The sequence below is a fragment of the Hermetia illucens genome, chromosome 1 (assembly GCF_905115235.1).
Source record: "Hermetia illucens chromosome 1, iHerIll2.2.curated.20191125, whole genome shotgun sequence".
Taxonomy (NCBI): Eukaryota; Metazoa; Arthropoda; class Insecta; order Diptera; family Stratiomyidae; genus Hermetia; species Hermetia illucens.
The window spans coordinates 110,999,679-111,013,065 of NC_051849.1; positions in this window are offsets into that span (position 1 = coordinate 110,999,679).

Below are 13,387 nucleotides of genomic sequence, written 5' to 3' on the forward strand. Positions count from 1 at the left end.
TGCGAATCATGGCGTTCGCACCCTAGCCCTCTCCAATTCCGCCCTGAAGATCGGACACCGTCCCGAGCCCGCAGTGTGTGCGACGCTTTCGCCAGACGCACCACGATCCCTGCAGAGAACACAACTCTCGCTTTCCTTGCAAGTCTTCGCTTGATGACCCGCTTGGCCGCATCTCCGGCATGCTGTCCTCCTGTCCGGACCCTTGCAAGCTGCTGACGTGTGTCCATAGTCCAGACACCTGTAGCACTTGGTGGGGACTATCCGCATTCGTACCCTGCATACTACCCATCCGATTTTGATTCTCCCGCTGTTAAGGAGTTTCCTCGCATATTGCTCGGGGACATCCACCACGGCAAGTTTTTGGCCTCGAGCATTTACAGAGGTAATAGCTACCCGGGCATTGGTTACCTCTGGACATTCCCGCTTTAGCGACTCCTCTACTTCGACCTTTTCTGTGAGGCAGTCAAGATCCCGTATTTCCAGAGAGCACATGGGTTCTAGGCTGGAAACAAGGGCCTTCTCCCCCAATAGCCCCTTGACCGCTTCGCAGAACGTGCTCTTGTTGGTCGTCTTTGGGCCCAGTTCGACGAGAACTCCACCACTCCTTGTTTTCCGTATCGAAGACACCTCTGCTCCGTTCTCCTCGGGTTTCATCCTGTAGCGGATTTCACTAAGGACTTCCGCAAATGTCTTGCCTTCCGTCGGCTTAATGAGCAGAGCCGACGGTCTAGTCCTTCTTCGTTTCCTCGTTTTTTCCGCTACTGGCTTTGGGTTGGCACCCCCCTTATGTTCATCCCAGAAGTACAAAATTTGGCATGCGTATAACGAAGAACATAATGCACAATTTAGTCAAGTTTGAAGAAAATCCAATTATTATTAACAAAGTTATAGGGGGTGAAACTTTACAATTTTTTGTGAATTTCGTGCACTCCCCAACCTGCATGACGTCATCATCACATATCAATTCGTCAATACCACAACGAAATGAGTTCTTATGAATTGGGTCCCAGAGAATTATTTTGTTTTAGTTTTTTTAGTTATTTGCCAACCAGACATGTGTGCATGTAGGTATATAATATATGCGTGCTAATGAACTTTGCCTAATTCAAATAGATATAAGAAGTAAATCGGAAATATGGGTACGATCAATTTACATACGTGCATATATGTGTTCAATATTCGGAAATAGGCAGTTTGCTTGTTTAGGGTGAGCGTAACATCTATGGCTGTAATATGTACGTATGTCCCGTAGTTTGGAAAAATATGAAGGATTATGTTGGATTTGTAGCTGTATACGGATACAAAAACGTGCGTTGAAATTTCTTACATAAGATGAACACAAAACCTTTATATCCGAAGTGCGAGATTCCGGTATTACGACTTGTTAAATTTTAGCTCGCGTTCTGGTTTTTTCGTTAGGCTGTCGCGAATTCCTTGTTGTTGTCTATTTTGAAATCCGGTGCGGACCCACGCATCAGTTCAGACACGTTGATTTTGTATTAATGAACGGTGAGGGATCAGGGAGCTCAAAGGACCCCGCCCCCCACATTCCCGAGCCTGGCTAGCACACAGGCGTACAAGAACGTGTCGCTCGGTTGACGGAGTTTCAGTCTTTGCGGGCGAACCTTCACGATCAATTTCGCCAACTTTTTAGGCTTTCTGGGATAACTCTTCCCTATAGGTCATTCTCGACCACTTAGGATGATCGTCTGATCCTTCTATTTTCCCTAAGTTCATTACAAGATATCCGTTTGTTGTCAATAAAATGGCACGCGATGCATCCTCACCTGGAATATGGTGGTTGTTCTTTCGAGCGGTCAGTTCATTTCCATATAGAGATTGGTAGTAATGTATGTAATATTACAAAAGTGATATAACCTTAAGATGTTATATAATATTACAATTAACGAGCGCGATCAAAACCAAATCATCACCAATCATTGCAACATCACCTAGTATCACCACATTACCGCATCACCTAACATCAGTGCATTACCTTGTATTACTAACATCAGTGATGATGATACTGCTTCTACTGTTCTGCATCGTCAGGTTTACACTTGCTTTACAAAGCATGACCGCGCACAAGTGGCGGCGGCAGTTGTCCAGTGCCGAGCTGACCCCTATGCCGAGCGTCGCTTTTGAATCTATTTTTGTTATGGTTGCTTATTTTCTTGGCTACTTTGGGTTGGCTTTCAGACGAAACCTTAATAAAAAATCACAAAAGCAAAAAAGGTCCGTTTACCCTTTTACCATTGTGATGTCACGAAATCCATCCACCCACCATTCACTATTCACCAAAATAACCGACAATCGTTTGAGAATTTGATAATTTTAGGTGGTATTTGGCAATTATAGTTTTCTTCTCCTCCTTTAGCCGTTGTCAGGTTCAGAAATTCAGGCTTCGTTCGTAATTGATAATTAATATAGTAAGTGGTTTTCAGATGAGAGCGTTTTAAAGAAATTTTCCAATAGTTTACAGATAGAAAGAGTACGTTCGGTTTATATAGGGATGAGACCTTGGTATAGTGTATTCCAGACTATGGGTGTCAGTGAGGTATTGATATTGCCACATATTTTTAGAATGCAGTAAATTCAATGGAAGAAGGCTAATAACCTTGCCAATAGCAGTTGAGTTTTTATCAAACGCGATGGTACTTTATAGTTTCTTATATGTTCATCCAGCATCATCACCAGCATCATCAACTGCGCAACAACCGGTATCCGGTCTAGGTCTGCCTTAATAAGGAACTCCAGACATCCCGGTTTTGCGCCGTGGTCCACCAATTCGATATCACCAAAAACCGGTTTGCTCCATCTCAGGCAGGGACTGCCTCGTCTTCCTTTTCTACCCTAGATATTGCTCTTATAGACTTTCCGGACTGGATCATCCTCACCCATACGGCTTAAGTGACCCGCTCACAGTAACTTATTGAGCCGGATTTTATCCACAACCTCACGGTCATGGTATCGATCATAGATTTCGTCGTTATGGAGGATACGGAATCGTCCATCCTAGAGAATGGAATGCAGAGAAATTATCAACGATCTCAAAGTTGTAGTTCCCTATCTTTATTCTTCCCGTTTGATCGGTGTGCTTTGATGTTGTTGAAAAAAAATTACAGGCGATGACGGCTTTACGGTTTCTTCTTCTTCTTCAACGTTCGCAGAACACAACATGACTACGAATTATATTGAGCGCAAATTCGCCTTATCAACCAGAGCTTGGCCAGAGCTGAAAATATTTTTTTGAGAATTGTGGGTCTGGGTTGATGTTGTTGGTTGGTTGGTTTTCGGTGTGTAATATCTTATGGTGGTTCCGAGGGGTAGGGAGGGAGTTGGGGGTGGTTTTAGTGAGTAAAATCCCACAAGCTGGTGTGTCCAGACTAGCGTCTTTTGAAGATTCCACCTCCTGAAAAAAAAAAACAAAAAATAAAGACGGACAGACCTGTGCGGAGCTGCCAAATCTCACATCAGGTGCGTCCCTTCGTGCGGATAAGGGAATGCTCGGCGGATGCGTAGGAATATGCACATATACGCATTTTGAGGTGTGCGTGTATGGGCATGGTTACGCGAAGGCCGGGTAGGTGGGAAGTAAACGCCCGGCTGTGGATAAAAATTGGCCATGGGAAGGATACCCAGAAATGAAACCAAACATGGAGGAACAGAAGGAGAATAAAGTTGCGGTGCAGGGCTTCGGAAACCCAGTACCGGCGGCTTTTGGGAGTGGGCAAGCAGGCTCACGGCCGTCGATATCCCTCGACTGCAGTGCCTCGGTGGTGGATTACTTGGCCACCGTTCCCACCCCCCCCAAGTAGCCTGGAGAAAAGGGGCATTGAAAAGGAGTACCTCACTCCCGAGAACGCTTGTTCAAAACACACGAAAAGATGCCCCACAAACTGGTCATTTATTAGCCCATAGTGGCGTAACTACCCCTGCTCGGAACATGCCGCAGGACTTAGTGTTTGATCCGTTTAAGAGAAGCTCGACGATCATGCGATCTCCTCCGAAATCAACCTTGATGAAGGAAGGAAATCCCGGAAGGCTAATGAATACGTAAGCGCCCAATGTGAAAATCAAGCGGAGGAGTTATGTCAGAGTCCGGACGAATCATCGTTTGCCCTACTCGGAGGCAAAATAGTAGAGTTGTCTGAATTTATTAAGGACAAACATAACGTGCACCGGGCCATCAAAAGCATGGTCCGTACCATTCGGGTACTATACAATGGTGCCAAGGAAGAAAAAAGTGCCTCGAAGAAATCAAGTGTCACCCAGGCAACACAAGTGACACCCCTTTAAAATCCAAAGGGCGGTAAGCTTGAAAAGAGGAATAGAGAAGGCGCGAACGATTCTTTCGGATCCTCACAGGACGCGAAAATGCATAAAGGCCTCTCACCGGCAAGGGAAGTCAAACAATGGACCCAAGGGAGGCAAAGCCTCAAAAGAACCAAGGAAGCATGGACCAAGGGCGGAAGGAAAATTACGACTTAGAAAAGAAGATTATGGCCCGAATTAATCATCATTTCCAAGAAAGGGGATATGACTTACGCCAATATCCTTAGGAAGGTCAAATCCGATCCTGAGCTTATGGACCTTGGAGAAAACGTCAGCCAAATCAGACGCTCCCAACAAGGAGATTTGATGCTAGAGCTGAAAAAGTCTGCGGGCAAAACGGTTGAAAATTTCCTCGGCAAGGTGGAGAAAGCCTTTGCTGTATTTCGCGAGGTGCCGTTTCTCCTGATTATGATACGCAACTTGATGTGGCACGACACAATAACAACGCTATATCCGTCCCGCTTTATACAAAATATGAAAATACAGTTAATATCAACATCAAGTTGAGAAGACTCTTGGGTGTTAATGTTTTCTGTGTTGATAAATGCAAATGGAAATGTGGATATAACATTCCTCAAATTGTTTTCGACTTGCTTTCCAGCCCACTGATAACGATATCGTAATATTTAAAATATATTATTAGTTTTCATATCTAACCACGATTTATTCTAAATTTTAAAGGAAAATTGAAACAAGATGAATTACACAGGCCCGATGCGTTCTATACCACGGTTGGAGACAGAAGACCGGCTTATTTCCATGCGGTCCTTACTGTCCCAACCAACGGCATTTTCTCACCGCTAATTCTCCACTCCCTCGGCGAGTTCTAAGCGAGTTCTAATAAATTTCGAATGCTGCGGATCCTCCCGCGCCACAAGCCCTTAGGAGAAGAAGCTCAAGTACGTGCCAGAAAGCAGGAGATTGTCATAGAATGTAAGGACATTGACGAAATCACGACCAAGGAGGATATCCGCGACGCCTTAGAAAAGCAGTTCGGGCCAGATTCTGCAATCAGGGGACTGAGGAAGGCATACGGAGGCACACAAACGGCAATCATAAGCTTACCAGCTGAAGCAGCGTTCAAACTGCTGGCGGCTGGAAAAGTAAAAATAGGTTTGCCGACTCAGCGACCAGGTGTCCCTTAAGCGCTGTTTTAGATGTCTGGAATTCGGCCACATAGCGGCGAAATGCACCGGTGACTGTGACAGGTCAAAAAGTTGCAGAAAATGTGGGGGAGAAGGCCATATGTTCAGGTAGTGCAAGGCTGAGTCTGAATGCATGCTCTGCAAGGAAAAAAGGGCGTCGACTGTCGGCACGTCGCAGGCAGCAACAGACGCCAAATGTTTAGGAGAGCCTTGAATGCAGTAAAAAAATGAGGTTGATACAAATCAAGGGAAGAAGGGAAGAAGGGAATCGAAGCTGCCATAATCAGCGAGTCTTACCGCAACAATAAGAGCGGTGCGTGGACTGCAGATAACTGGCAAGGCGACAATATGGGCGTGTGAAAATCAAGCCATTCAAGAAGTGATGGAGTTTCCAGAAGTTGGATTCGTCAGGGTAAAAATAGCTGGTATCTATATATATAGTTGCTATGCTCCACCAAGCGCGACGATGACAGAATTCGAAGGAATGCCCGGTATGCTAGTCTCGGATGCAAGAAGTCGAAACCTCAAGATCATAGCTGGTGATTTCAACGCGTGGGCGGTGGATTGGGGCAGTCGCGCTACGAACACTAGGGGCCGTATCCTGCTCGAGGCTTTCGCGTTTTCACCTTTCGTAGGACAGGGTCGGGCTCAATAGTCGATCTGACATATGTGAGTACCACATTGGCGAGGAGAATGACATGGCTTGTCAGTGAGCATTATACTCACAGCGACCACCAGGCGATTTTCCTTCAGATCGAATATGGGCCATGCGTCGATGTGTGTTCCTCTGAGGCTGGAAACCGGGGCTGGTCCGTGAAAGGGCTTGAGGAGGATGCATTCATAGAGATGGTATTAGGAGGCCAAAGTACCGGTGGTGCGGCTACGGAAAAGGTAGAGCAAATGATGGGACGCATAACGAGAGCATGCGACGCTGCTATGCCGAGGCGACGAGTTCTCGCAAAAAGGCGCTCAAAATATTGGTGGAATGAAGAGATCCCGGTGTTACGGGATGCATGTTTTCGTGCTAGAAGCGTCTGCCAATGATCTAGAGCAAGACCAGAGTTCGATGAGAAACGGCTAGCATATGTGAACCTTCGAGGTAGGCTTAAGCAGGCTATACGGACCAGCACTGCTTCAAGAAACTTTGCGCGGAGACAGACGAAAGCCCCTGGGGAACAGCGTACAGGATAGTTATGAAGAAGATGAGAGGGCGAACACCACAATTGACCTGCCCGCATCTTCTGCTCGATATCGTGACGGCGCTCTTCCCCCAGATAAAGGGGAGCGCAAGCAACACGTCTACACCATACCTGCGGTACCTGAGGAGGAACTTACGCAAATTTGCCGGAGAATTGGTGATAACAAAGCACCCGGTCTGGATGGATCATTTGTGCATAACGTACCAATAACTGGGATGTTATCCTTCTTCCGAATAATGATACATTTTCCGGAACACCTTTGAATGCAAATTAGGTTCAACAAATCATTAAAGGAGGTCCCATTTCTAGAGGCAGACCACCCATTGAAATGCGTTTTTTTGTTAACTTGTTCTGGCGAAATATTCTGCGATAATAAACGGATTCATCGCGTACTTCACTGTTTTCATCTGTTTGCTGAATAAGTAGGCAGGGTAAAGTTGTCCCTTAGCATTTCGAAAATGTTTTTCTTCGTAGATTTTAATTACCGGGTCAAGACCACTATAATCTCCAGGAGTCGCAATCCCCAAGAATTTCTTTAAGTTTCCTTCAAATTTCCGCACTTCTTCAGCAACGCTTACAAAACAAACAGGCGACCCCGAAATTGTTGTACATTAGCACGAAATTAACCAGCCAAACGGTGAAGGGTGCAACAACGACTTATGTATGCTAACAGTATGTTATAATTTGATTTGTCCGTAATTTGGGCAAATACGTTTCTCCCTGATAACATCTCGTAGACGGTTAAAGTAGAATGGGTCGGCCAAATCATATGGGGTCGCCTCTTCATGGTTTTATTCATCTGGCTCTAATGAGGTTTCGAGATACCTGCTTCACTACGCATGCATTTATATTTTATGCAAATATATTGACTCTTTGCAGATTGCACTTTCGTAGTAACGGCACTATGAATTGGGTCAAGCAGAATTTTTTTTTTCAAGCCCAATTGATCTCTGCAGTTGATCAACGTGCCATTGTCTTCAGCATATACGCCGTACATAGTATGGCATGATTTGGCTACAGTAATTACGTAATTTATAGGCCACCAAGCTTTTCATTTTAATTGCTGACACTGTCGGTTGAAAGCACTTACATATAGTTCGAGTGTAATACATAATTTTATTTGCAGGTGTTCCTGCATTGTTATGGGGGTTTGAACTATCCCTTATTTTGCCAATTTTCTCAAAGTGCAATTCTGTCATATGGCCAGACGAACATATGCTGCACTTTATCTTTTCACTGGGATAACAAGGAGAGATTCAGTTTCTTTGTTTTTGTGGCGTTATTTCCCACATTTTAAACAGATATAGTGCGCTTTCAGAAAAAATATTTTTACATTTAAGACCCTCGCTATAGTTTAAAACAGGGCCTGATAAAGGAGAAATTTTCTGATTCTCTAATACTTGTTGAACAATGTTTAAATTTCTCGATGACTAAAAACTCAATTTTGACGGCTTTTAGACTAGGTTGTGACCCATTACGTCGACTAATTTATTGATTGCTTCCTCAAATATTGAAGCCGAATTCGCCCCTGGCTGCATCGGGTTTCCTTTTTTACCCTCCCAATTACGCTAAACTATAAATGACATGATTTTCCCATGCAACATCAGGGCTTTGTCAAACTTTCTGTCGACGAATGAAGCTTCAGTATTAATTGAACTTAGTTTGGGCTTTGTCTAACACGGAATTGCTAATTTTGGTAAGAATAAATTTCACAATATCGAAGAGATCACCCTTCCACTTCAATTAATTCGCCATTTTATAGTCAAAAAACCTACCAACCATCTTCACACTCTCTACATCTGAGGCCGTAGTTCCGGACTTTCTAAGTGTACTCCAGTCCAACGGTACGGCTAGATCGACTATGAAGCACGCTTGCTCTTCTTTGAGAAGCAAAACCAGATCGGATCTTTTGTGATTAACAGTGTGATCCATGCCGTCCTATCATTTCTCAAGATTCTTTGCAGAGTGTACTTATAATAGGGATGGCAGGGTGCCACTAAGCTATATTTCAAGCAAGGTTTTGATGGAGAATCTTGCGGAAAATCTTATGACGACTGGTGTACTCGGTACTGCCCGAAACCTTGCACGCAGATTTTATGTTCTGCATTGTTTCTTCTTCAAAGTTGCATAACTTTTGTTCAAGCGTAAAACTTGTAGTAACCACCAATGTGACATGGAGTCAAAGCCTCATAATGGATTAATGCTGTCGAAATATTTCGTTGTTAGTGAACAGCCTGCTTTACAGCTACCGTATCGATTATTAGCTGTTATCTGCAGCCTTGCAAATCACTGCACCGTTTGTTCCTCAGCTATGAGTTTATGAACGTCAAGATGTTTTGAAATGTTCTTGTCTGCACGAACTTTACGTATGAATATTATCAACTCCTGGAGCCTTACCTGCCTCTTCAAGGGCTGTTTCAAGTGTTAACTTTAGTTATATTAAGCATTGACATTTTACGGAGGGTTTTTCATGAACGCATATGATGAGAGAGCCACCCTGCCGTAAATTGCAACGGTTGGTTTGGCTCCAAATTCTTCTCCAGAAGTCTTCTGCCAGACCAAGGTTACTTTCCCGATCTGATTTGCTCATACTTTTGTAAAACCCCCTTTGGCTCTGGCAAAATAAAGTGTTGGCTGCCCTTCCCCGCAAAGGGGCGTAGGTGCGCGCTCTTAGTGATGGATTTCCAAGAAATGCTTACGTGGCGCGGGGCAGATCGAATATTCTACCTATAATGCACTCCATGAACCCAGAAGTCAGGAGAGGGGATATCGACCGAATTTATAATGATTCCAGGCTACATTCACAGAATATTCTGAGATACTTTCAGACGCTAGACCAAACATCATAAAATTAAACTTGACTTCAGCAACTACGACCATCATTGCTGCCGTTGACAGAATTTTGGCTGATCGTTTGGCTAGCGAAATTACTGCATAAGAGGTTCATAGCCTGGTCAATATTGCAGCTGCCATAGTTATTCGTCTCCACAATTTACATCGTGCAGCACTTTGGGTGTTTCGACTCAACAAAAGAGTCGAAACGTTGAGAAAGGGGATTGACTGTGTCACGGAAGCTTTTCTTGGAAATCAATCACCGAGAGTAGACAGATGCATTGCCAAAATCATTGGAAACCACTATCACTCCGATGGGATGCCAGTCGAAGAAATCCCTGAAGCAGAAGCTTGCGGTATGCTCTAATCGCATCCGTAGAAATCAAAAGAGCAGCGAAAGACAGACAACATTTTGTTTTTCTTTTAAAAATGTCACGAACTCAGGTTGTGAAAGTAACCTCGATCTGGATTCAGCTGAAGATTTCTGAAAAAGTTTTCGGAGCCAGTCGTTTTAATTTAGACCCACACCTTCTGCATTCATACCGACCATGCAAGATGTAATGGAGGTTAACATTGAAGCAGCCCTCGGAAAAGCGGGTAATTCGAAGGCGCTAGGAGTTTACATATAAGATTTACAACATCTGGCGAAAGTGGTTTATGAGTAAATCATCATAGTAAGATGAATTCCGATCCGAAAATAATTTCGCAATGTTTCACCAAGGGAATAATTTCATCCTGAAGAAAAGAGTGCCTCTTGTCCTTCAAAAGATCGACTAATTACATGTCTTCTTACCATTAACAAGGTTTTCAATGCAGTTCTGTACGCGAAATCTCAAAACATCTTGACGTTCATAAACTGATAGTTGAGGTACAAAAAGGATGCACAGATGGTTCGCAAGGCTGTAGAGGACAGCTTATAACAGACACGCTAGCTGCAAAGCAGACTATTGACCAATACATCGATTATAAGCCTTTGACTCCATGCCTCATTCGGGGTTATTACAAGTGCCAGGCTTGCACAAAATCAACCCGAATGTCGTTCTTCTCCTGAGAGCAGTGATGGGAAATTGCAGTACGAAGCTATGGGTATCCTCACAAACATCAGGGGAGATACCAATCAGGCGTGGCATTTTTCACTTGATTTTAAATTAGTCCACTTTCTTTGTGAGGGTGATTTGTTGCTGCCGACCACAGTGTTCGTTACATTATGCTCCATCTTGTAGTTCTGCTTTTCAAGGAAGAGCCGCGTGCCAGGCGATTTTTCATGTAATTCTATAATTCTTAATTTTTTTGCTGTTACAGCCTTTAAACCGCTTAAATCACAACAATACAAAAAGTTTATTCGTGAATAGAGTGTGACCTGTAGAAGTAGTTCCAAAAGCAAAAATTGTGTTTTTCTCTCCCCGGATATTACTTTTATTTTTCCCACAATATATATAATATACACAATGTGCTGCTCTTCGTACAAAAAGGTCAGGTTCCGCTTTACGCAGTTCATTCTGAATCCATGCGATTATGCAGTCTTCCTGACATGCTAGCTTTCTCTGTACAAAATTTTCCGGTGATAGCATCCTAGCTAAAGTCCTCTCTAAATTCTTCCTTTCTTTCACGAACCTCGGGCATTGGAAGAATACGTGATCTGTGTCTTTTGGGACTCGAACGTAAATCGCATAGCCCGGTGAGATGTCCTATTTAAACCTGAAAAGGTATTGAAGATATCCTCCATGGCCGGTTAATTGTAGTTGATCAACTCATGTTTTCCCTCTAGCCACTATCTGATGGTGGGGATTAGTGATCGTTTTCAACGTTTTGGCTGAAACAAAACCTTATTAGGATCGATTTAATATGTCGGTTACACCCGATTTAATCCAAAACGGCTAAAACTATTGTTACTTGCTACTTGCTTCTTTGCGAACGCGGGTGCAAACTTTTTTCGTACAAAATATGGTCATATGGTCAAATGAAAGGGCTCGTTAGTACTTTTTGAAATTTGCCATTATCATGATCTATGATATATGATAGTACACAGCTTTGGAAAGTTCGAAGGGTGTCCGACTATTATTAACAAAGCCATGGAAGGTCAAAATTGTGTATTTTACATGAATTTATCGCACTTTAAGACGTCATCATCGTATAAAGTAAACTAATACCAGCGGCGAAGATGTAGTTTGGAAATACATATATCAACGATTATTTTGAATGTTTGACCACATACAAATGGAAGAATGTGTATCAGAGGACCGTCTCTTTTTCTCTGTAAGTTTCAGTCCAGCGCACTCTAACCAAGCTTTATCAGCGCTGATATTTTCGCAGTAGTATAATTCAGCGGTTTTGAGATGCTTCGCGATCACAACCAGAGCTGCGCTATCGGCGTAACCCACCACCGTGGCCTCATCCGGAACCAGAAGATTAAGTACATTCATTGTACATGATATTTCATAGGATTGGACCCAGTGCAGAGATCTGCGGTACACCCGCAGGGAGAACGTACTGCTTGGGTTCACCATCGGTGTCATACCTTGCAAGTAACTATCGACAATAACAGCAAGGTAAGTGCGCACACCGATGGCCAATTGATCGAGTTGAATGCTTTCCCCACGTTCAGGGTTAACACGATACAATATCTGCTGGTTTCCTTTCCATGAATTGCTTTCTTGGCCAAACCAGCAACCAATTTGATTGCATCAATGGTTGATTTAACCAGGGGTCACCACTGCTCGAGTCTGGTATACTTATACCATCGTTACAATTTCTGTATGGTTAAGTTATGATGGCAGTTTCCATCTTAACTTCGAAAGTATTTTGCTCAAGTAAATGCTGAGCGACCCTGCAATGATTAAGGTATATTTGAATAAATCCCATTTTGCCGCTGCAGCCGCTTTCGGTAATATGCGTGTTATCCCGTCCCTCCTACTTCTTTTACACAATTGGCATTTGGGGTACTTATTGCACTCCTTGGTAATTTGGGGGTTTTCCCTACACCTTCTGCATCAATTGGATCTATCAATGCCGCTGGTGCATGCTCTCGCGAAGTGTCCAAAGGCAATAATAATTTCTGTGCTGCCTCCATTAATACTCACAATATGGTCATTTGAGTACTACCATATGCTTTTCGCTAACTCAAAATAGACTCCTCGCAAGTTGCTCCAAAGAAGTGTTCCTTTAAGATAGTGAAAATTTCGCTTCATCGAGATTATTGCACTGTACATAGACCTCATGTTTTTGGGCTCGTATTGTGGCGTTCTTGCCACGTCGGTCTATAATTTGGGTAGAAAAGCTGGATTTTTTTAAGCTCAAATTTGAGGGCGCTCTTGTGGATCCTTTGAATCTTGCTGAAATTTCCACCTAGATTTTTAAGGTTGTTTTCAACGTTGGCCTTTATGAATATCTCCTCGAATGGCAGATTGTTCTTGTTATAGGTAACAATTACCTCTAGGCGAATTCCTCCGGATTACGGTTCTGTTCTCCATGAGATTCCACTGGATTACTTCTTGAATATAGTCTAGAATAGTCTTCCAGAAGTACCCAATTTGGCAAGAGGGTAAAGAATAATACCAGGCACAACCATTGTTTCATAGAAATCATTCAATTACTAACGAAGTTATAATAGATCAAATTTCCAGTTTCATGGGAATTGACAGCTCGGAAAGTATTATGGAGGTCGTGAATATGCCCAAAAAGCCAATGCAAAAAAGGGTGATTATTTAAGGTTCCAGAAATATATGTTAGTCCTTTACCCTTGGTGGGGAATAGCGCATCAACCATAAATACGTGCCAGTCGTTTACGGTTATCTCAAATGCGTTTCAGATCGCCCTCCCTCACGATTTTCTGAGATGGAATGCATTCTTTGCCAAGTGCCTTTGGGGCGACCCGCT